This window comes from Acanthopagrus latus, chromosome 4, assembly GCF_904848185.1.
Source record: "Acanthopagrus latus isolate v.2019 chromosome 4, fAcaLat1.1, whole genome shotgun sequence".
In the NCBI taxonomy this organism is placed as follows: Eukaryota; Metazoa; Chordata; class Actinopteri; order Spariformes; family Sparidae; genus Acanthopagrus; species Acanthopagrus latus.
Window position 1 is genome coordinate 31,979,015 of NC_051042.1, and position 23,240 is coordinate 32,002,254.

General features: G+C 44.2%; 1 protein-coding gene and 1 long non-coding RNA gene across 6 annotated transcripts in view; one reads left to right on the forward strand and one right to left on the reverse strand.

Annotated features, from left to right (window-relative positions):
- Window positions 1–23,240, reverse strand: part of LOC119018753 (carbohydrate sulfotransferase 8-like) — a 181,766-nt gene that overhangs the window by 16,080 nt on the left and 142,446 nt on the right. Inside the window, exon 1 of one of the 5 annotated variants that reach the window (XM_037096671.1) lies at window positions 10,931–10,968. The exons of the other annotated variants lie outside the window; for them this stretch is intronic. The gene's annotated coding sequence lies outside the window, so the exon portion shown is untranslated. Of the gene's footprint in view, window positions 1–10,930; window positions 10,969–23,240 lie in introns of those variants that run through there. 5 annotated transcript variants of the gene reach the window in all.
- Window positions 10,512–11,853, forward strand: LOC119018754. The gene is made up of 2 exons (XR_005074840.1): window positions 10,512–10,689; window positions 10,949–11,853. It is a non-coding gene; the product is annotated as an uncharacterized LOC119018754 (long non-coding RNA).

The following is a 23,240-nucleotide window of genomic DNA, read 5'->3' on the forward strand; positions in this document are numbered from 1 at the left end:
TCTTCCCCCAGTTTTTCTTTTCTTTTTTGTATTTCTTCTAGATTAAAGTCGGTGCCGAATCCTTTTAAGGTGACCTGTTGGTACAGTATGCTGCGCTGAGGTAGCTGTGATCAGACGCCGCTATGTCTTCGTTAAGTCTCCGTGCTCCCCTGTTCACCTCTATTTGCGGTGAGATTGGGAACTGGAATTGGCCCTGTCACTGTTTACCCTGGCCTCTCATTTGAGTTAGCTTCACGTTCTCCCACACACCCCTTGTTTTCCTGTCAGAGCACTCCTGATTACAGCAGCGACTGATGAGTCCAGACATGTGAGTAAAGCACAGGGACCACGGCTGAATACTTAAGCATCAGCGTCCTCCCCCCCCCCGGCCTGCAGTTCACATCAGTCCAACGCGAGTGGACATGCAGGGGGAGGGACTGAAATGACTTTGGAGCCAAATGCAATCAATGGAGCCATGTTCCTGTATTTCATTAAGAGTTTTATTTGAAGCTAAAAGAGTTTTTACACCAAGAATAGAGCTGACTGTTACTGAAAGGAGGAAGACAGGAAGGAAGTTGATGAAAAATAAATTGCATCCCTCCTCCTCCTCAAAAAAACAAAAAAATCACAAGTGGATGGAGTCAAAATCAGGGGATCCAGTCTCCAGCAGAATATGGTAAGGAAAAAAAAAAATCTCCCCCTTCTAGTCAGAAATGTGTTTTTCTTCTCATTCCTGCAGTTGAATATTGGAGCGTCACTGTGTTGAATGACACACGTGCAGAGTTTGACACTGGACGGCTGTTTTCACATTAATTGCTGAAAGTGCTCGCTGAAAATAAGAGGCATCACTAATAGTTTAGAAGTCAAGAATATTTGCATGTTCATATATTCTGGAATTGTCAAAAAGGGAGAGGAAGAAGTCGCTATTCTGCATGTCCGACACACAGTGGGAAATATTGATGTATGCCTAAAAGGTGCAATAAACACAAAAACAGAAAAAAACCCAGACATTTTGAAGCCATGTCAGAGGAGGCTATGTATTAGCATGCTAACCAGCTAGCCCCAAGTCATTTTGTACCTCAGGAGGAAACAGTCCGACAGCAAATAATACTGATCTCCCAGTCCAGAGAGAGTCAGCTAATAGCTGCACAGCTGACCGAGCTTACAAGCTAATGGCGGCTAGTTGTTTGTTAGCAGCAGCTAATGGCAGCTAGTTGTTTGTTAGCAGCAGCTAATGGCAGCTAGTTGTTTGTTAGCAGCAGCTAATGGCAGCTAGTTGTTTGTTAGCAGCAGCTAATGGCAGCTAGTTGTTTGTTAGCAGCAGCTAATGGCAGCTAAGAGTTTGAGTTTGAGTTGTTCAGAGTATAAATTCAACAGGTTCAGGTGCCAGCTTTTACATTTTGCACATTGTGTGGAGGGGATCTGTAAGATTTGTACTTTTTATACAATTTACAGGAAGCAGATTAAATTAAGGTCTGTGAGAATCTCTGGGGACTTCACACACAGTTCAGTAAAAAAGAAAAAAAAAAATACTGAACCATGCTGGCCAATATTAGTTCTTTGCTAAGAGGGCTTAAGCTCTGTTTAAACACGATTAGCTTCACTGTGACTGGCCACATAATTTAAACTCTATAGAGACATACAGAACCGTGACCCAGTACAGATTTTGAGCTGTTGACACCTTTTTGGAAGTTTGAGAACGTGAACTACATCTACAAAATTACCTTGTGATTTGATAGAAACAAAAGGGTTCTGGAGCTGTGGTTGAGATCCACCCTGACGCTCCCCGGCGGTTTAATAATGAGTTATTGGGGAATTCGCTCTCTTGTTTCGGTGAGGTTCAACATGCAGGATGAAGAGCAGATCATTACCTTGTAAATATGGCCAACAGGCGGAGATTTCAGTGTTCTTTAATCCAGTATGAACGGTTCTGTGGGCTTACACACATTGTGCTATTATTAAATGGCGTTTAACCATCCCAGAGGAAAACTAATCCACTTCAGAGAAAAACACGCCTGTAGTTGTGAATCGTAAGCCTCTTTGACACTCAAATGTAAATACCTCGGACTGACAAGCTGTCGAAAAAGCGAACGCACATTATGAGTCTTACAGAACCAGTACCGGCGCCTTGGGTTCCCTCCTCCGAGCCACTTCATCTCTCTTGTCAGTCAGTGGCCTCGCAGCCATGCATTCTTAACATGCCTGCTGGCTCACCTCTGGGCTCCGACGTCCTCACAAACAAGACCATTCCAGCCCTTCATGATTAGCCCTGAGCTCTTTCCTGTTTTCTTCTCACTCGCCTCTGGTCTCGCCCCTGTTATCCTCTACACACTCCCTCCATTATCACTTCCCCCCTCCCCCTCCAGATGCTGGTCTTTTTTTTTTTTTTTTTTTACTCCGGCCTACCCCTGGAGTGTCTTCTTATCTCCTCGCTCCCCATCCACTCCTCTCCTCTCCAACGCATCACCTCTGGACCTCAGTCTCCAACCTATAATTTCCTCCTGCCCTCATCTTCGGCCCCCCCTGCTGCGTTACTCCCCGGCTACATTCTTCATAATAATAATTATAATAATAAAACAACAACAACAACAATAAAAAGAGCAGCAAGGAAGAAACATAACAAGACGGCTGCAAACACCTGAACCATTTCAACTGCTGTGACTGTGGAAGGTTTCTCTCTATCAGCTCTGCACGGGAATAATGACAGTAAAAGTTTCCTTCTTAGACACTTTTTAAAGAAGCCTCTCGTCCCACAGCACTCTGCGCTCTGACAGGCAGTGAAGTGTGTGTGAACATCTGAACAGAGCAGCACTTACTCAACCCCTGTACAGCTCTGTGCTAATGAGAGGTGTGTGTGTGTGTGTGTGTGTGTGTGTGTGTGTGTGTGTGTGTGTGTGTGTGTGTGGTTGACTGCTGCAAAGGGCTGTCTCGCTGACTGACACACTCTTATGCCTGAAATAACTCGTATACACGTCAGGTGGCTGTTGCCCCAAGGTCCCCAGAGCCGAGGTGTCATTTAAGGAACACAGTTTGGATTTTTTCTTCTTTTTTTTTTTAGCTGCCGACTGCCGGCTCATTGCTCTGCCTATTGTGCGGAAAACAAAAAAAAAACAAAGCAAAATAATCGACGTGCACCTGAACAAAAAGAAAAAAAGCAGCTTTTCTGGGACAGACCTCCAGTATGACCCAAAACAATCCAAAAATCTGCAGCTTGACTGTGCAAACTTAAAGGGGCGTTGTGTAGTTTTGCAGAAGAAATTCACCCACTTGCAAAATTAATGAGGTAATAATACAAACACATTTTTCCATAAGCTGCTATGGTCCACAGAACACTGTTTCAGAGCTAGAAACGATGGCAGGGTCCGCCACATGTAAACAAAGTATGATCAGTTTGTTTATGCCTTTTGTTCTGGCATTAAAAATCCAAAAACCATTCTCTTCTGATTGAAATGTCTTCCCCCAAAACTACCAAGTGCTCCTTTAACAGATCCGAATCTCTGCTGATCATTAAAAAGCTCCTGGATGTTTTTATGTCTCATGTTTCAGGATTCTTCCTCTCCACCAACATGCACCTCACCTCACCTGAGCCTCTGTATATTCCTGCCTGCTGTGTTGAAAAAAAAAACAAAAAAACAAAAAACCAGCTGTTCATTACGGAGCATAAACTCAGTTTGCAAGCATTTTCTGTATTTTATTTCATGGCCGTCTGTAGCACCTGGTCAGGTATTCATAAACTACAGTCTTGCCTGGAAAATCAGCTGAAAACCATCCGTAGCAAAACGTCTTCGATCCCAGTCGTCTTCTCCTGGTCTCACTGACTCTGTCTGATTACCTGGCTTCAGCATTTAAAGTGCTCATTGAGCCCCCGAGCCCTCCCTCGTTCTGCTATCTCAGACTCCTTTCTTCTCCCTGTCAGGGAAAATGCCAGAGAGGTGCAGCGAGCGCCATGTCCCGCTCCCAGTGCTGGTAATTTGACAGCGAGCAGAGAGGGCGCAGAATAATTGGAATAGCATTTACGTGTCAATGTGACACTGACGGAGGGCTCAACATTTAATGTGTCCGACTGGAATGTGGGTGTGGGGGGGTAAAAAAAACAAATAAAAAACATTTGGGAGATTCCTGGAGCAGATTTCACAAGTCGACTGGCTAAAGAAGTAGTGGATTAATCAGACAAACTAGACATCTGGCCTTTTGTCAGAGTTGTTTGTGTCTGAGGCGAACAGACCGGAGCAATATAAATGATGATTTTGGCCAAACGGTGGTCTTGTGAACAACAAGCCAATGCTGGCCAGAGCTGGGGCTTGATGATGGCTATAATTGGACCCGACTCAGTGGGGCAGATGCATCCAAAGACAATAGGCTGATATGACTGGCAGCTTTCACCGTGATCTGCTCAGACAGCCAATCTTCCCGTTATCAGCTGATGCAAGAAGTAAAACAGCACGACATTTTTATCTGAAAGAGTGCCCGTCAAACAGCGCTAACCGCCATCAAAAAAAAAAAAAAAAAAAGCAGTGGGATGATGTGACTGGCAGCTTTCAAAGAACTTTTTAATTGGTCGCTCTCGCCAAACAGTATGGAGTCACTGCAGCTTCCAGTGTGAAAAGAATGAATCTTCCTATTAGCGGATAACGCAGGAGCAGAAAACAGCGCCGGCCCGTAGCATCCTTCAACAAGAACATCACATACACACCGGCAGCACTGGTGCTTTTTGTACAGTCTGAACAATACAGGCTGCTTCGGTATGTTGAAGAGATACCGAGTTCGTGTTTGCATGTCAGCCGATGACAGTAAGAGAGGTCTACAGTGGAAGCTGAATGCTCAAGCGCTCATCAAGAGGCAGACGAGAGTGCTGGTTAGAGCCTCTCTCCGGTGCCGGCTGGCCTGCGAGGACGGCTTTTTTGGCCGTCCCTGTTCTGCTCTCATACTGGCTGCTGCTGCCAGTCTCACAAAAGAGGGACAGCGCAGTGTAATGAGCAGGATTACCAAGGGAGACTGGCAGGAATAGTATGGTATCAAAGGAAATCCAGTCAGTGAGGGATATTCAGACAGCACTCCCGTTCTTTTATTCATTGCCTGCGCACCCAGAGTGACTCAGCTCACTCTCCTGCTGTCAAACCCTGTCATTATCCATTAGTGTGTTTCTGCCTCGCCGGGGACCGCCCACTGCTGCCGCTGCTGGCATGTGTGTGTGTGTGTGTGTGTGTGTGTAGGTGCGTTGGTGTTTGTGTGTGCCTTGTGAACAGGTGCACGTGAGAGTTGTGTGGGGTTTGTGTGTGTTCACGTCGCTCTCGAGGTTAGTGCGTGCCCTTCAGGTGCCTGATAGTGGGCAGGTTTCCTGCTACGACTGCTGTAGCCGTGGTAATGTCTTGTTAAGCGCTGCGAGTCTGATAAGCAGCAACAATTAAGACCAATTCAAACAGAGAGGGCTGTTTGAATGGATCTGGGAGGACAGCACTGCATGTGTGTGTTTTTATACCTGGTGGTGACTAATTGGTTTGGTGCATTTACACATTCTGATGGGAAATTATTATTTCCAAGGTCTATTGTTGGGTCTCCTCATGATTCCCCTGGACGCTTCCCGTAAAGAACCACATAATGTTGCTACTAAATGCAGCAAAGAAAATGTATTTCTCTCAGAGAAAAGCTCAATTTAAACTCAAGCTCATCAGTAATTGGTCTAAGTGCTTCATCGCAGGCAACTGGACTGGACTCTATTATATTAAGAAGTTTCACCTCCTTTCCAAAGAGGCTTCTTCAGTTCTGAACAAGCCTCTTGGATGAATATGAACAAGTCCAGCTGCCTACGATATAACACTTAGTATCACCGCGGCCTGGATGACTAAGAGCCTCCATCAGTATTAGAAACATAGCCAGATGTCCTTGTTTACAAAAGCAGTAAATTACCATCTTTACCAACTGAACTCTGACTCAACTTTCACTGTATCAGCATCAGTACCAACAATTCTTTCCAGAAAATGTCCTATGAAATTACAAAGGAATAAATCAGAGCTGTTAAATAAGGCGTTACCCCCGAAGCTTCGACTTCGACCGACATTAGATGATAAATGAAGGACTTTAGTGTAATTTAGCTGTGACAAAAGTCAAACAACTGTGAGTAGCTTTTGCGGAATAATTGCCACCGCGGTGATTTAAAGACATCATCACTTGAGTGTGACCGAAAGCAGCGAATGGAAAACACGATGTTCTTCCGGTGTGGAGCTGCAGGGGCTGGACGTATAAACGATGCACGCAAACTAAAAACTATGCAAACGCCTTCCCCCACACATACACTGACATTTCAGAAGGAAGAATGTGCGGTGAGGATGTGTGTGCCTCGCGCATACATCACACCGGCGAACACACTCTCTTTGAGAGATGGCTGCATGTGAAATGATGAGGTGGGCGTGAAATATAAGGCGAGAGATGCAACCTCAGAGTTAAACACTGTTTGTTCGGCTTCACTCGTTGTGTTATCATTCTACAGTCAGAGGTTTATAAACCACAGGCACAAATTACTTCCCTGTTCATGATCTTTAATTTGATCATGAGTTTGCATGCACCTAATGTACAGACGCTGTCGAGAAAAGGCACAAAAAGACCTCCAAAAAAAATCATTTAACAAAAAAAAAAAAAAAATAGAGACAAGAGGATAGACGGTAAAGACTGGAAGGAAATAAGAGAAGAAGTGTTCTTGGTGAGTTCTGAGATCAGTCAGAGGCCGAACTGAAACACAAAATTTTCTGCTTGTGGTCTGGTGGTTGAATTTGCGACACTAAAATAAGCACATGTATAATGCAACACCCTGACACATCAGATGACAATTTCAAATATGAAGTGGCTTTTCTTTCTGGCTGAACACACCTTTACTTCACTAGGTTATCGTGCGTTCATACATTTAAAAAAAAAAAAAAAAAAAATCCAGTGAAACAAGGAACGCATCACCCTGTGACAGGCTCTGTCACAACCAGAAGAGTCTCTCTTCATTTGCTGGTAGAGAATGTCAAAACTTTTCCACGGCGCCTCGCTTGTCAGCCAATGTAAGTCAAGGTCTCTCTGAATTTGTCTGCCAGCGATCCGCCAAACAGCTCATCTTTCAAAAAATGTCACCTTTAGAAGGTAGCTGTCCGCTCTGTCACGATTATTGGAGGACAGATGTGGCACATCGCTGCCTTCTTTTACCTTTACGCCTTGAATTTCTGCAAGGCCAGTGTGTCGAAACCGTAGAAGAACAATAATGCAGTTTCAGCTGCAGCACAGGGAAAAACTGCGATTCATCAGGAAAAGCACCCGCGAGAATTACAATTTAGTCAAGATCTGAGTAGTGCTTACATACAAGTCTGCACAATTCAGGTGGCGTGGCTATATGACAGTGTGTGCATGTGTTTGTGAATATACGAGCATCAGGCATCCCTCCTTTTTTCCTCGGCGCTCAGCTGTGTTCCCCGGAGGAGAACAGGCAACGGGCCAGAACTGCTGGGCTGGTAGAGATCCAGATAAGATGGACAGAAAAAGAGAGGAGGATGTGTGCATCGGTGCATGTGTGTGTGCACGTGCCAGCGAGGGCGGGGAGGGCAAACATATATCTTGTCAGGGTGAAGAATAAAAAAGAAGAGTGAAATCAGATGAGGAAAAAAGACAGGAAAGAAGCAAAGCAGGAGACGTGGGAGCAGAGGGAACTGGAGACTGATATATTGAGAGAGAGAGAGCGAGAGTGAGAGGAGGGACAGATGTGATGGAAAGGAACAAAAAAATGCCTGAACGACAACAGAGCACAGAGAAAAAGAGGCAGAGGGAGTGAGAGGTAACGGAGGAAGGGACGCAGAGAGAGTGATGGAGACAAAGAGCGAGGCAGAGAGAGCGTTAACCCAGCTGCTGAGTGAAAAATGGCAGAAAGAGCGTAAATGAAAGAGCTCGGCGCCCGCAGTGAGATTCTTTCAGGCCTTCTGTCGGCTGTGTCCACCTGAGGGAAACTGCTTTTTGGCCATCTGTAACACACAGCGATTACTGTTTCTCGGTAACAAACAGTCTCGGTGACGCCGCCCAGGAACCGTTTCTGAAGCTCAGCATGCGTCTTCTCGGCGGTGCTTGACTCCACCTGACACCCGACCAAAACTGTGGCAAAGAAGAGGTGGAGTGTGGGCGGAGCTGTGGCAAGCTGAGCGAAGCCCGGGGACTGATACCCGCCCACCTAGCTCGAAGCTATGAGCTAGCGAATGCCGACAAGCTCACATCACGTTATTCGTTCTTGTCAGTCGTGGTTATTTCTTGTAACATTATACATTAACAACATACTTTACTGTACATTAGCCGTAAGCTAACTGAGGGTGTTTCTGTTTCGTTTAATGTTCCTCTGACCAAGACAACACTCACCACAGACTCGGGTGTTTCTGATATCTTCCAGTGTCTTTTCTTTTTCACCATCTTCTCTCCTGACCATCACAAAATAAAACTTTATGTTCCCTTCATTCAGCAGGCAAATACGAGAGAATTAAGGTGGATTACCGTGGATTTCGTCTTTCATACACAGAAGAAAAATGAAGATAAATTCACTTTTAAAAAACTAAATCTCTGCGCTCTCTCATCACAGCAGAATCCAGGGACTCGAGGTGTTTATCCCTCCAGAAGCTCCTGGCTCTGCCCACATATTCCTCCTCCAGAGCTGATGAGCTTGCATCCGCAATCTGCAAGGTCATCCAAAACACCAACATCTGTCCCTCTGCTCCAGTCTGTTAGCTCAATCAACTGATGGCTCACCACTGGTAAGCCTACATGCAGGTCAGTCTGTGAATCCCTGCAGCGTCACTGAGACGATGGAACGGCTGCATGCAGTGACTGAGGCCGATCCAGCTGTTGGTGGTTGGTAAATAACTGCAGACTGACCCGACATGGAACAAGCTTTAAACACAACATGTGTGTGAACAAAAACACAAGGCTTGTTTGTATGCATCCAGCAGAGTGCAGCGTAATTGCGAAACCAAATATTCAATTATTCTTGTAATCCAATTAGTGACGAGCAATTGATCACGTTTCTTAAAGTGACAGACACGCACGCAAAGAGGCCGACAAGCACCTCAAAGCCCGCAGTCGTCCTCCATATTAATCAACGCCTCATGTTATTAAGAGCAACGTTTCCTTAAACCTCAGGCCCGCCAAAAGGTCAAAAGAGCGACACGAGATGAAAAGCGCAGAGAGTGAAATGAAAACTTAAAAGACCCTTCACATTAATAGAGGAGCTCTCTTCTGAATCAGTTTCTTTTATTTATTTAGTTTTCATATTTGCATATTGCTCATCCAAAGAATACACGAGGTCAGCACAAACCAAGGACGAAGAATTCATTTGCATTGAGTACAGTCGATGGAGGGTTTTTACGTAGGAGGTGTGGAGGAAGAGCGAGGTGGACTGGCCAGCTACAAAAACAATTTATTGAATGTCTCAGAAATGACAACTGGCGACTGTATCACAAAAGATTTGAGCAAAACTTGATACGAGCAATTTAACTTCAATAGATTTGATGCAGTGATACTTGACTCTGATTGGCTGTGGGGTGCCAACCAACATCTCAATGTTATAATAAAATGATAATAAATTATAAATAAGATCCATCAGCAGATCACCCTCTGATCACCACAGGAGAGCGTCTGTAACACACAAGCTGCAGGAAGTCGCCCTCAGTCGCTACTTCACGCTGCAGCCGACAGCACACATGGACGATTGTTTGTTCGTGACAATCTCGCAAAAAAAAAAAAAGCTTCAGTGAGCTGAGCGGACTAGTTCATCTCCTGCTGCTGAGGCAAGGCGAGCTTATTTGTTTAGCGCAGTTCAGACACAAGGCAACTCAAAGTGCTTTACAGGCGCATAAAAATGACATTTAAATTGCATTTAAAATTCATTAAAAACAAGTAGGAAGACATCAAGAAAGAAAACCTTTAGTAGGAAGGTAAGCTAAAGATAGAAAAGGTTTAAAAGAGACAAGACTACAGAATAGAAGTCACAGTGCAGGTCAAAGTGTTGAAATTACTTTACTGAAAAGCCGTGGCGAACAGAAAGGTCTTCAGCCTTGATTTAAAAGAGGTGAGAGTTGGAGCGGAGTCCTATTGAAGTCCTGCTAAATCCTATTTTGAATCCGTCCTATTTACTGGAGTAGTGAACAACCTCTCCACCGCATAAATAAAAAAATCTAGTGACTGTTCCAGCTATCAGCCAAACTGAGTTTTTGCCACGGAAATACTTATTCCCTGTCAAAAAAAACTGAACATTTTGATTGTAAAATGTGCACACAGGAGAGCCAACTCCTCAGGTCAAGACTCTTGGCCAGAGAAGACAGATGAACGACCGTCTCTGAACAGAGCAGGTGGCCTACGACGTTACTCAACACCCACCTACAAAACTGCACTGAGTTCCCTCCCCTGACAACCATTCACACCTGGGCTCACCTTGTCCTATCAACCCACGCGTAGGCCGGTTGGATCAACGACCCACAGGTAGCCCTAATGACTCTGAAACTCAGAGCTCACACGTGTCCTTAACGACTCTGCGAGGACACTCCCACACAGAGTACGACGTGTCCAGTATCTGGAACTGATGGATAATGTGAAGGCCTCCGTGTTGCCTCCACATTAAATCTTTCAACAAACTGCTGCAGTAGAAGTGTTGAAAGTTCAGTCGACCTATTTGATGATGAATTATAAACATAGAACTTGGATCAGGTTAGTTAAAACTAAGAGAGCGTTTATACCCTGAGTCAGTACTTCTTTTTGTACATGATCTGTGCTCCTTGTGTTATGCTAATTAAGAGTTATTCCTTTTTAATGCATTCACTTAACTTTTAAATTAACATTTAATACTATCCTCCCACACTTGTGTATTTTACATAAAGGCAGAGATAAAAAAAAAGTGGCTAAAGATTAAAATCTTATTTGCTCCAAGATGTAAATCAGTTAACCTCACCATCAACTTGTTCTGCAGCAGCGTCCTGCGCCAAAACTCTCTCTGCTCGCCGGCTGTTCGGAGACAAGTTCCTGTTTCCTGAACCAGTCGTGAATTGGCGACTCTCTCACAGGATCATCTCATCGCCGTGTCCAGATCATCTACACACTACATACTGGCTTCCCTTTACAATTGTGAGCAGTTCAATTGTTAATGTGCAGAAGCTGTGAGTCGGGCCGTGAGGGGTGAAGGCAACCAGCCAGCAGCAGCTGTTGTCACACTCATGAGTGGGCTGATTTGCTGAAAGTGGCGCGAGCTACTACAAAATTGAGTATGCACTCTACTGTAAAATAAGTTGCTACAAGGAGACAATGGCTTAAGTGCCTCAGAGTCAAATAGGGAATATCAAGAGCTGCAACTTTACAGTGGTTTGCACAAGACGAAAACTCAACTCCTCTTATTATCATCCATCTATGTACATTTAATACAACATAGTCATTGCTGCACAGCTGGCTGACCTGACCTCGAGTCATGGAAATAATTATGAAATACAATAAAAATGCATGCAGGTTGCACTTTCAGCACTTCTTCACAGAACTACACTTCGCACCGCATCAGACATCGCAGCCTGACGACGGTGGACACGTTCAGAGGACGAAGTTTCTCCACAGCCCCAGAGAAGCTGCTGATGAACAGAGGAGGACCGCGGCTCTGCTGGGCAGCTGAGCCTCAGCTTGTGTTACTGTGTGCTGCAGAAAGTGTACACTTCAGCGGCATGCCCAATCATCTTAGGTTAGAAGTATGTAGCCTCTCCGACACTGTTGTTGCGCCGCCGGCTGTTTGATGCCGCTGACCTAAAACTTTAAGCTTATTTCATCATTGCACTCACAGCATCAGTGAACTGCCTACAAAAAAAAATAAAAGTGAAAGTCGTCCTGCCTCTTCCCCCCTGCTGTGGCTGCTTGCCTTTTATGAAACTGTCTTGTTGTCTTGTTTTGTTCTGTTGTGCTATGAGATTGTGCTGCAAGAACTTGGCCGGCTTCTACCCCTCCGCGGCTTGATCGACTGACAGCTCTGATGTTGCATGAAAAGCAGGTTCGACTGATGAGGGCTCCGGCCGAGCGGGAGTCTGGCCGGCGGTGCGTTGCGAGAGCTCCGGCTCTATGGGAGATCTGTGTTATTGAATGGGGCTCACTTTGAACTCAGCGCCTTGCTCAGTGGCTGACAATGGACTTATAACAAATGTACCAGCTCTTCAGTTTGCGCAACGTCGACAACCAGGACAGTCGTCAGAAAAAACCCTGGTGGGCTGCACGGGGGGGCGTGGGGGTGTAAACAAGAAAGAAAGACAGAAGGAAAAAAGAGATATGGAGAGCAGAGTGAAGGAGAAAGAAATGACACCAAGGGGCAGAGAGAGCGACAGACACGCAGATAATAAGAAAGAAGAGAGAGAGAGAGAGAGAAAAAACAAGACGTAAAGAAACAGAACACCAGCGGAGTGCAACAGAACAATATGTGACCCAAATATGACAGCGAAATAAAACGGATGAGAGAAGTGGGAAGACTTGAGACGCTCTGCCAGCCTCTCACAGTATAATTATTCACAAAGCGAGGTCAGTCATTCATATCATGGAAAGGCTGCTTTTTATTTATAAATGTTCATTTAAATACCCCCTACGTCTTGAAATTTAAAGAATGCATCAACCACAAATTATCTCTCAGGACCACATCTCCAAGAGAAAAAATCAATTTACACACAACTATTCTGCAACAGAGAATCAATTTTGGCTTTTTTTTTTGATTTTCTTTTTTGTGTGAAGGAAAAAAAGCCCACAATTTTCGTTGAACTTTGACCAGAGTGTTATCGGTAGCCAAAACCGAACCTTCCACCGCCCACCGTCGTCCTCACCACTGCCAGACAACTTCCTCCAGAAACAGAAAAAAAAAACAGAAACAGGAAAAAAAAAAAAAAAAGCCACTGAACATATTCCAGGCAGAAAATATCATCTCCTTCAAAGTGTATCTGTGAAAAACAAATTAGTCATATCTGAATGAAATTTCTATGATGCTCGTGTGTCTTTGTGGTGGATATTTTTTACAAACTCCACTGTTACTGTATTTATAGATGCTCAAGTGTTTTTAAATGCGCTTCATGATGGGGGGGGGACTCAATGCGTTTGTGCTCGTAGCCGTCTCAGCCATCCACCAATGTTTTCCTTCCATTATTCACCAAGGTTCAATGAATCATTGAGCCTCATGGGACCATTTTTTAAAAATTCATTATTGAATGCCTCCGTCTGCATTTGAGTACACATGCACGGGCGCTGAGCAGAGATGTTTCCTTTTACACTCGTGTGGGTTGAGGGGACAAAGTGTCCCGCTCGGTTTCTGTTTTACATTTCAACAAGAAATAAGATCAGCTTTTGTGATATTGGAGATTTAGGCTGGTTACCCATAAACACACCACTCAGTTTAATGCTAACACTCAGAGAAGGATTTGTGACTGTAAACTGAGGCTTAACAGGATCGATTTACAACATAACTTCCTGGTACACAGAAAAGGAACCATGAAAATAAAAGAATCTGGCTTCGGGGCCAGCAGTGTTGAACACAATGGGAGATGAATAAAGAAAACACAAAACCAGTAAAACCCAACATATCTACACATTGTATGACTTCTGATGAAGAAATGCCTCCAGAAACTGAAAGAACACACTTCAGAGTGTAGCTACGTCGCGTAAGACGCGCTCACTGGACTGACTGCAGTGGATTCAGATCACCTGTGTGCAGGATGCTGGAGACTGACCCCTAATTAATGAGTGGAGGCAGCTGGGGCCGCTCCCCCCTCCCGGACAATCAGGGTGTGATGAAGGCTTAAGAGAGGCGGGGAACGGCACCCGGGTTGGACTCACACTCACACTGCAGACCTCATCCAGCCATTAACTTTAGCCTGTTTGGACCCCTGTTGAGATTTCTTTGCTTCCCTGTTTCATTCTAGTCGAGGGAAATTGTGTTTTATTCTTCAGCACAGTTGATCGACCACAAAAGTCACCAGTCAACGAGGCGGCCTGCATCAGGGCCGTCCTTATTTATACCAGTGTTGCTCACCTTCCAAACAGCCGGACGCCTGCAGGGTTTCCTCTGTTTATCCCCTGAAGAAGCATTTCTTTATTATCCAAGTAGTTGGACGTTCCGTGTAGATATACAGAGTGTTTGCCTACGTTTCTATGTAGGTTGGGGCTGGTTTGTGAGCATCTTGGTGCCAGTATGGCCTCGAGAGTAGCTTAACCACTGATCTTTGTTTTATCTTTTATTTTTTGCCCCCCTAAATGATTGACTGACTGGGCTGATGATATGATGAACAAATATCGCAGCTCCCACTGATTTCTGTGTCGATATAAAGAAGAAATCAGTGATTGACCTCGTCTTTGAATTGTGGTCTTCCATTGTCTGGAGCCACGTCTTAATCAGAAGTCATACAGCGTAGATATGATGAGTTTAAGTGTTTTTCTCCAGGCATTTCCCATTGACTTGAATACAATACTAATGTAGCAGCAGCAGCAGTGAATGAGACTATAAAATAAAACATGCATATAATTTTCTTGTCATGTCTTCCATGCGGTTTTCCGCCGTTTAAGGTTTGACTGATGCTCTTTTAATCATGTGGTCTGATTGCACTTTCATCTTCTGCTTGGGTTTAATGGTACTGTAATGGAAAGTTGGCTGATGACTGTATTACTTAAAGTTTCAGATTCCGGAGATAATAAGCAGAGGAAAAAAGCTTGTAAATCACATTATCATCTAAAGGGTATTTTGGCCCTTTTACTGATTTCTATACCGTATAGATCTACGCTCTGTGAGACCAAATAAAGTGCACTTGAAGTGTTGCGTCCCAGCGGGGCTCGAACATCAGATTGAGCTCCTTGTCTGCGCATCTGGAAGCATCTTCACGCCACTTAACCCATTAATCTGTCCTGTGCATCAATCTAATAGCGAGCTGTCCACGGCGGCCTTAAGTGAACAACAGAGTGGGGATGACACGGGCTACCAGGAAGATGAGCTGTCACTCGGATGATTGACAGACCTGTAGGAGACTCACAGCAGCTGAAAGCTAAAAGGCAACAGCCAATTGCTCACTGAGGAGGGAGAGGAGCGAGTCAATCGCCTTGCCAGCCATCCCGCCTAATGATGGCGGCCCACATACCCACATACCAGGATAGATCAGCCTTGCGTCCTGTCAGCGCCGCATTATTAATGACAGACTCTTAAAACCTTATTACAGGCTTCGGCTTGCGGGGTACGCCTGACGGCTCGGAGGTTCAGCCTGCCGGGGATTGGCCAGGTAATGAATAAATGACACGCTTAACCATTCCACCAAAATAATATTGCGCTACATTAATACCAGGAAAGAAAAGGAGGGAGTTTATAAAAATGAGGGAGCGGCACAGGCTAGAGTCGGTGCAATCACAGCTTCCTTTAAAGAAGAACAATGGCCGCCCAGCCACAATAATGGCTGTCAGACAGCAGCAATGAGCAGGTGAGATTAGCAGCTGATGTGATAATGTTATTCCCCATGGCCAATTTTTATATTCACAGGAACTTAAAGAGCTGAAGTATGACATGGCTATAGACTTAATTCCTGTCATTAATCTTCACAATGCTTCCACCGAAAATGGACGAGTAATTCTATTAGGTCTTCAGCACGGGAGTGTCCAGAGAGACGGACGTGGCTGCTGCTGCTAATATCATCCTTTTTTTTTCCTTGCCTCGTTCGTTTTTTAGAAGCTGCCCCAATCAATAATCTTTCTATTAACAATAAGTCAAATTGCTATGTGAAAAGCATCGCTCGTAACGATGATCCAGTGGAGAATTATCGTCCATCTCTGCAGCTCCACTCAGCTTTACGGAGCTTTACAGCATCTTTCAGTTTTGGTTTTTACAGCCGGCAGCTTTACTGTTCGGCTTCACTCTCACTGCTCCTATTAGCTGTGTTTCCAGCAGGAGGGAGCTAGCAGATGTTTTTCGGTGCAGGTAAAAAACAACAACTCTGAAATATACAACAGACAGATAAAGGGACTAGCTGGTGAACATAGTGCAGTGCTGAGCTGGTAAAGAGCCGGGGATATTTTCCTCCGGAGTTGGAGGAGACAAGACAAAACAAAAAAATGAGAGACATACTAGAAAAAATCAATGAATACGGCTTTAACCTCTGGTATACGGGGAATGAACAGGATTAGTTTTTATCTTTAGAATAAAAGTGTGCATCACCTTCATACTGCTGGTCAATATGACGGCTGTGGGCTTGTTTGTCTTGCTCAATAGAGCACCGCAACAGCAGTTTGAAAGGGAAAAATCGGCTTTCATAACTTGTCTGATAACACCGTACGCAGCAGAACTGAAAGGTTCTTTCTGGCCCTCAACTTCTCAGTTACCAACTCCCAACTTGAGTTTTATCTGTCAGTCAATGCCTCACAACCCGTTCTGTATTCAGACCGGTTAACTGCGAGAGTTTCTTCAATCACGTTTAGCTCAGCCAGGAGACGGGAAGTTTTTAAGTGTTATTTGTGCCAGGTTGCACCTTTCATCCCCCCACAGTGGAGCGCAGTAATTGCCCCGCCTGCCAGCATGGAACGAGTGCCTCCCATTGAGCGTTTCCATCATTTTGAAGGTTACGGCACTTTGATGTTACACGAGCTGCTTCATTTGACTATCTAATGCCATATCCTGCGTTAAAGGTGGCTCTCTGGTGTACACGTGGCCCATATCAAGCATTCAGAATGAAAACATTTACCAGGGAGGCATGAAGCACTGTTCTAATTACACCAAATGGGGACATAAGCTCGGTGTGCTTCATGAAAATGGAAAAGGACGACCTTCGATCAGAAGGTAATGTCTTTGGTGCTCAGGAGAAGAGCTTACCTTTCATAGTTATGGGTTATAGCTGAGTTACAGTTATAGATGAGATATTTATCTGCCTTGCCAATGTAAAGGCAGTGAAGCTGCTGTGTGGTGTCATGTTGAAAACATGAATTTACTCTGCTCAGTCGTGGCTATGTTCTTGTTTCCACATGTATCCCTACCAGCCATATTGAAATCTCCACAATATGGAAATCATATCACGTGATGACCTGTCTTTTTATATCAGAAGGCGGAGGCACTAACCACAGTTTGAGACATTTGTAAGTGTCACACCACTGGATTTTTATTTTATTTTATTTTTTTTTATATAGGAAACCCCAGGACAATTTCTGGCCATGTTCGTGTTCACAAAAAAATTATATTTTTTATACCAAAACATGATCTTTGACCCTAACCAAGAGGTTTTTGTGTCTAAATCTTACCCGACCTTAAGCACAATGTGTCACAAGATTAAATAGAAATTGAAATGTAAAGTTACAACATTTTCCTGTTTGTCAGAAATGTAAACTGCAAACAATTATTCGATTTGGGCTGATTTATTTATTTACTTTATCATTACCACTTATGTTCATCTTATGGTGGATATGTGTATACTTGAGTAAAAGCAAAGATATTGTGTTAGAATAATAGTTTGGGGAAAAGTGACCATCACTTGAGTAAAAGTCTTAAAGTACCTGATATTAGTTAATTTCTCACAATTAGTGTACTTAAACCAGTATTAAGAGTACAAGTAAATTACACATATTTACTGTACTGTACACTTATTGGCTTGGGCGATTATTGTACATCATATTCAGCCTTTTTCTTATTTGTCAGAATCAGTGTTTTATAATCTGATGGCGGATAAAATAAATAAATCAAAACATTCTACTTTGGCTCTGGCGCAGCAAACAGTCTGCAAAGTAACTAACTAGTTACTAAAGTTATCAATGTAGTCTAGTAAAAGTACAATATTAGCCTCTAAAATGTAAAAGGTTAAAAGTGTAAAGTAGCGGAAAATGGAAATATTCAAGTAAAGTACAGAAATCTCAAAATTGTGTTTAAGTACTTTTACTTGATTGATTATATTTCGTTACATTCCGTCTCTGCCAGGCTCATCCATTCAGTCTGCTGATGTCCACGCTGCAGAACCAGACAGCAGCTGTCAGAACGGAGCCATGTCCATCACCAAATGTTCACAACTTACTATACACAAGCATCGCGGTAACTGTTAGTGACCCACTGACACGTGCTCAGATGACGGCAGCAGCGACAAGTTCTGTCTGCTGGGAACAACAACTTTCTTTCAGAAGTGGGCAAACACTGAAATACTTAATCATCTAACTGCACCACCCCTCTTTCAAACGCTGAGCGTCAGAGACGTACAGGAAACGAGTACAAACCCCAGTTAATGACTCTGAGAATATGTGGGAATATGACGGGAAGCGGTGGCAGCTGTGCCGCAGTAGGACCATGTAACAGCCCTGTCCTCGTCCCCACACTCGTACAGTAAGTGACAGTGTGTCAGCGGTGAAGGCACATTACACTTCCACCCACAGCAATAGCTTCAGTTCAGCAGGGGGGGCGGCGCAGCGTCATCTTAACAAGCCAGTGTATATCCTGTTGGTGTAAATGTGATCCCGTCTGCAGCGCTGAGTGACGTGAACCGTTCGGCCTCACTAGAGAGGCCAAATGTAAGATAATTACTGGTATTGGCATAATCTCACCTCGGGTGCGTGTTGAGTGCCGGCCCATAGGGTGTCTTTCTGTCATACAGACGCACAATAATCCACAGCCAGCAGATATTAAAGACGACTGTACGTCTGCTAATTAACCTTAATTGCAAATGGAACCTGGGAGGCATCATTCATTACAGTAGCATGAACACTGGAGCTCAATTTGGATGTTGCAGCCTGTGACAAACAGCACAGTCGGGAGATGCTCTCCCTATTTGTCAGCTTTTCACAATCTAGTTTCAATTTTCTTCGCTCCTAAAATTTTAGCATTAGTGTGGAGATTGGCTCCGGAGAGACAGTCTCTTCCCCAGTACCGAGGGATAAGGTCATAATGTGAAAAAATGAAGGCAGCCTGAAGTTGCTGTGCCTCCAAAGTGAGAGATTTAGAAGTTAATATAAAACGAGAGCGAATCTCTGAGTTCATCGAGATGACTTCACCTCAGGCTTAATGATCTGTTTCATCACAGTGTTTGCTCCTCTTTTATCTTTTTTTAACACACATTAGGATATGACATTAGGTGTATTCCCGGTGTCTTCTCAATTTCCCTGCAAATCCTGGAGAGAAAAAAGTTTATATCCATCTAACTTCTGGCCTCATCTCGAGCGATAAAACTATTCACATAAATACGATACGCTCCTTAGTGAACAGAGTTTGATAGACGGTGTCACGACCAAAATCCACTGAGCACACCATCAGCTTCTCTTCTTTTCCCTTTGCATTATCGGATAAAATGTGAGACAGATAAGAGGATAATATGAACATTGGCACGCTGTCTCCAGGTTGATAGACAGCGTCTGATATTGGCGGTTTTTGAACAAAATGAATCACTTTATCTCTTTTTTTTTTTTTTTCGGAGACAGCCGTGTGGGCTGTGGAAACCGTCCTCACGTCTCCGGTGTCACATTTTCATCACAGCCATTCAGCTGATGTGCTAGTTCTGAGCATCTTACAGTGAGTGCTGCAATAAAATAAGCTTTCGGTTCCTACACCAACAGTATCGCAGCCTTCTGTGCCAGCAGCAGAGCTCTGAGTTTGATGGAAGCAGCCAGAAGGAGCCGTGTAGGCGGAGTGACACGGGTCAGCTTGTGGAGGGCGATGACAGGGCAGGCTGCAACTTTTTTTTTTTTTTGGGGATATTTCCATGCCTGTCGTGGTGGCAGTGAGTGAAAACCCGAACACAGAACTGTCCAATGGAGGATACATTAGCTTCCTTCTGTGCTACAACCCTTGTTGGCGGAATGCTAACATGCATGCATCCCAGCCAGGACACAAATTCCAGACCACGCCGCGTGCACTGTGCTGATTGAATCGCTCCGAAAACAAGAGAAAGCAATAAAAATCAGCGAGAGAGAGAGAGAAGCCAAGACGAGGATCACAGCCCTTTCAGGGTCCATATCCTACAGCTCTGAGTGCTGGAAAAGGTCAGCTCTGTTTTCACCGGAGGCGGCTGGAGCTGGATTTACTCCAAAAGCAACTGGTGTGGAGAGAGCCGGCGGGGGGGCGAATCGTCCTGACCTGGCAGCAAACCCCGCTGCGTGGGCGCCTCTCTCTATATATCTCTGGTCATCTTGTCTTTCATTTTATTTTCTGTTTGTTTGCCTTCGCAGCTTCATACACGGGCGCTGCTTAATATGCACACAGACGCATGTGCACACTCACACAAAGGAGGCCATCTGCTGCACGATCAATCAGCGGAGTAATAATTCCGGATGCAGCTTCCTCCCGCTGTGGCCATCTTTGTCAGATTTCTTAGAAATCATTCATATTAAATGGATAGATGGTAAGAAAAAAAAAAAAGAAAGGGCTGCGATGTGAATTACACCATTGTTGTGGGTGTGGCTGCTGGGCCTCTGGGTTACGCTGACATTTCGCCACAGTGGAGGATTCACATAGCTGTTATAAAGGGCTTCTAAGAAGAGGAGCATATTGTGCTGTGGCAGCGTAAATGCCACCCACAAAGGCCGCTCATTCCCTGTTTCCTCTCATGCCAGGTTGAAAGGGCCTTCAAATATTCATAAACATTCCCATCAATAAAGAGCTGCAGTCATCGGCTCACCGCCACACAAGAGGACTCTGGTGCTAATGGCCGCCAGGCTGAAAGGCTGAAAGGTCGGCGGCGGGGGCGGCGCATTGTTGTTGTTGTTGTTGTTGTTTGGGATCTTGCCACCTCAAACACAATATTCAGGAGCAAATGGAAACTTCAATTAAGTGGCCATTGATTTGTCAAGGTCCATTCTGAGATGCTCGGATGCATTCGCTTGCTCCCTCGGGTGTGTCGGCGGTGAAAAATTTGCTTAGCGAGGAAATGTGATTAAGTTATTAAGGAGAAAGTCAGGACTTGGAGCAGCAGCACTCAATCAATACTTCTCATAAGTCAACAAAATAAAAAGGCTCTCTTGGTCGTTTGATTTAAGCTGCTGACCCGGCAGAGTGTGTGAACGAGGGCGGAGCAGCAGGTTCTGACACGTTTCGCCGTCGTTCTCACAAAAGTCTTCATTAAAAGAAAAAGAATCTCGAGCTGCAGTACAAAACTCTGTTGGTGATATCTCATTTTTTTTCCACATTAGGCATATTATTACAGCATTAATGCAGCTACAGGCATGCATTTGTAATTACCCCTCACATAATTGAAGTCCTAAATGTTTTCATTCTGAGGCAAAAATGGAATTTGCTAGTGAACATGGTCATGGTGCAGAAAATTAGACATTAATACCAGGATATTAGAGCGGAATTGAATTTCACAGAAAGGGGAAAAAAAAAAAAGTATGAAGTTTTACGCTCTCTGGTAACGCCTGTCAGACTCTGATGAAAGGCCGTGAAGTTAAAGGATCCACCAAACAGAATCTGTCTTTTTTTTTTTTTTTTTTTAAGAAATAAAATTCGGCTGATCCTCTTTTTCCACATGTAGGTTTTTAATGAAACTACTGAAAGCAAATATTAGCTTTGGACTGACAGACGAGGAGCCTTTTTTGATTAGTTCGAGAAGGGAAGAACACGTGGGGCTCGCCTCCGCGTGCTTGTGCCCGTGTGTACTCGGTGTGTTTGCATGTGAAGGCTCTCGCTGTCAAACAGGAGGCGCGCTGAAGGTCCCTGTGTGGAAGCAGCCCATACGAAGGCCACGCTTCATTTAGTCACTGTCATGCCAAAACCCAGGGCAGATCTGATACAGAGGATACTGTTTTAGAACTCTGCGGTGACTTGGAGAGCATGCAATTCATTTGACACTGCAGCTAATCTGAATGCTCCATCTTATTCCAGCACGTTATCTGTTTAAAGCACTGCATCTGTTCTTAGCGGTGGCGTGTTAACGCCCCGTGCGCACGATAAATTGCCACCCCCACCTCCACCCCCCCCACTGCGAGCGGTGGAGATGGATTACAGTGCTTTCATGGGGAGAAAATCACCTACATTAGCAAAACGAAAGGCCACCATCATATACAATGAAGCCGGGACGTTATAAAGAAAGGGAACTAATTCGGAAGGGAGCAGAGAAGAGGGAGTTCATGAGTGTACGTTCTTTATATGTGAGGAGAAAACTAATCCTCATAACACAATGCCTCCTGTTATGATCTGGATAGACTGTGCACTCAAATTAGAAATAGATCCGATTTAAAACACACGCAAACGTCAAATTTAAATCTAAATAACACATTGTGACATGATTGATTTATAATTTGATTAATCTGATAGCTCGTTTAATGGAACAGAGCCACTTTTTTTTTTTTTTTACTCATCAGCCCTCTTCTATCCTGAACCATTTTTCATGTAAAGAACAAAATTACCTTTCGGAGGCAGACACAGGGAAGCTGGACGTATTCAAATTATGAGATAAATTTAGAGATGAGGGGAATAAATGAGCGAAACTGTGAAAACGGTGTGATGAAACCACACGCAAACTGCACGAGACTGATGCAGTGTCAGACTCGACTCATTCATTTAAAGGCGATCTGATTAAAGTTTGGTAATGAAGAATCTTTATTTAAGTCGCATATCAGACAATATAGAACGTGTTGTTCTCTGTATTTAACTCCAGATGTTAGTCAGAGCCTTGGTCTAAGTGCCCTGACTGGAGGATCGATCTGATGCACATGTTCTGATGGTGGTGCACACCGGAAGTAATCCCACGCAAGAACCGGGAGGGCGTGCAAACTCTGCACCCGGTTTATTGCTTTTGTTGGATTTACGACTTTCTGTGCGTGAGTGTTTCATCTGAGCTTCCATACACCACTTCTACACAGAGATTAGTTTGTAAACACGTTTTTTTTTTTTTTTTTTTTTTTTAAAAACACAAGTAAACCTTCCACAAATTGGAGATTAACTCCTTTCATATTGCCAGAAGGATTTTTAAGAGTATTAACATGCCAGCAGACTTGAATTCAACACCAGGTTATAGTCTCAAGCCTGAGGAGTGACGAAAATTACATTTTTCACCGAGGTGTTCAAATTACTGCTGATCTGAGGTGGAGACGATAAATACCTGTGATTGCTGCAGGGAAGCGGATGCTGATTGTTCACGTTCACAGTGGGTTTCCTGACCAGTGTGAAGGGATATTAGTGTTATGATTAGACTGAATTACATTGAATAAAGTTTGAATAAATGGTGTGAATGTTTGTTTACATGTACACATGTGGGCCCATGTTTAAGTGATATATCCAACTGTGTGTGTGTGTGTGTGTGTGTGTGTGTGTGTGTGTG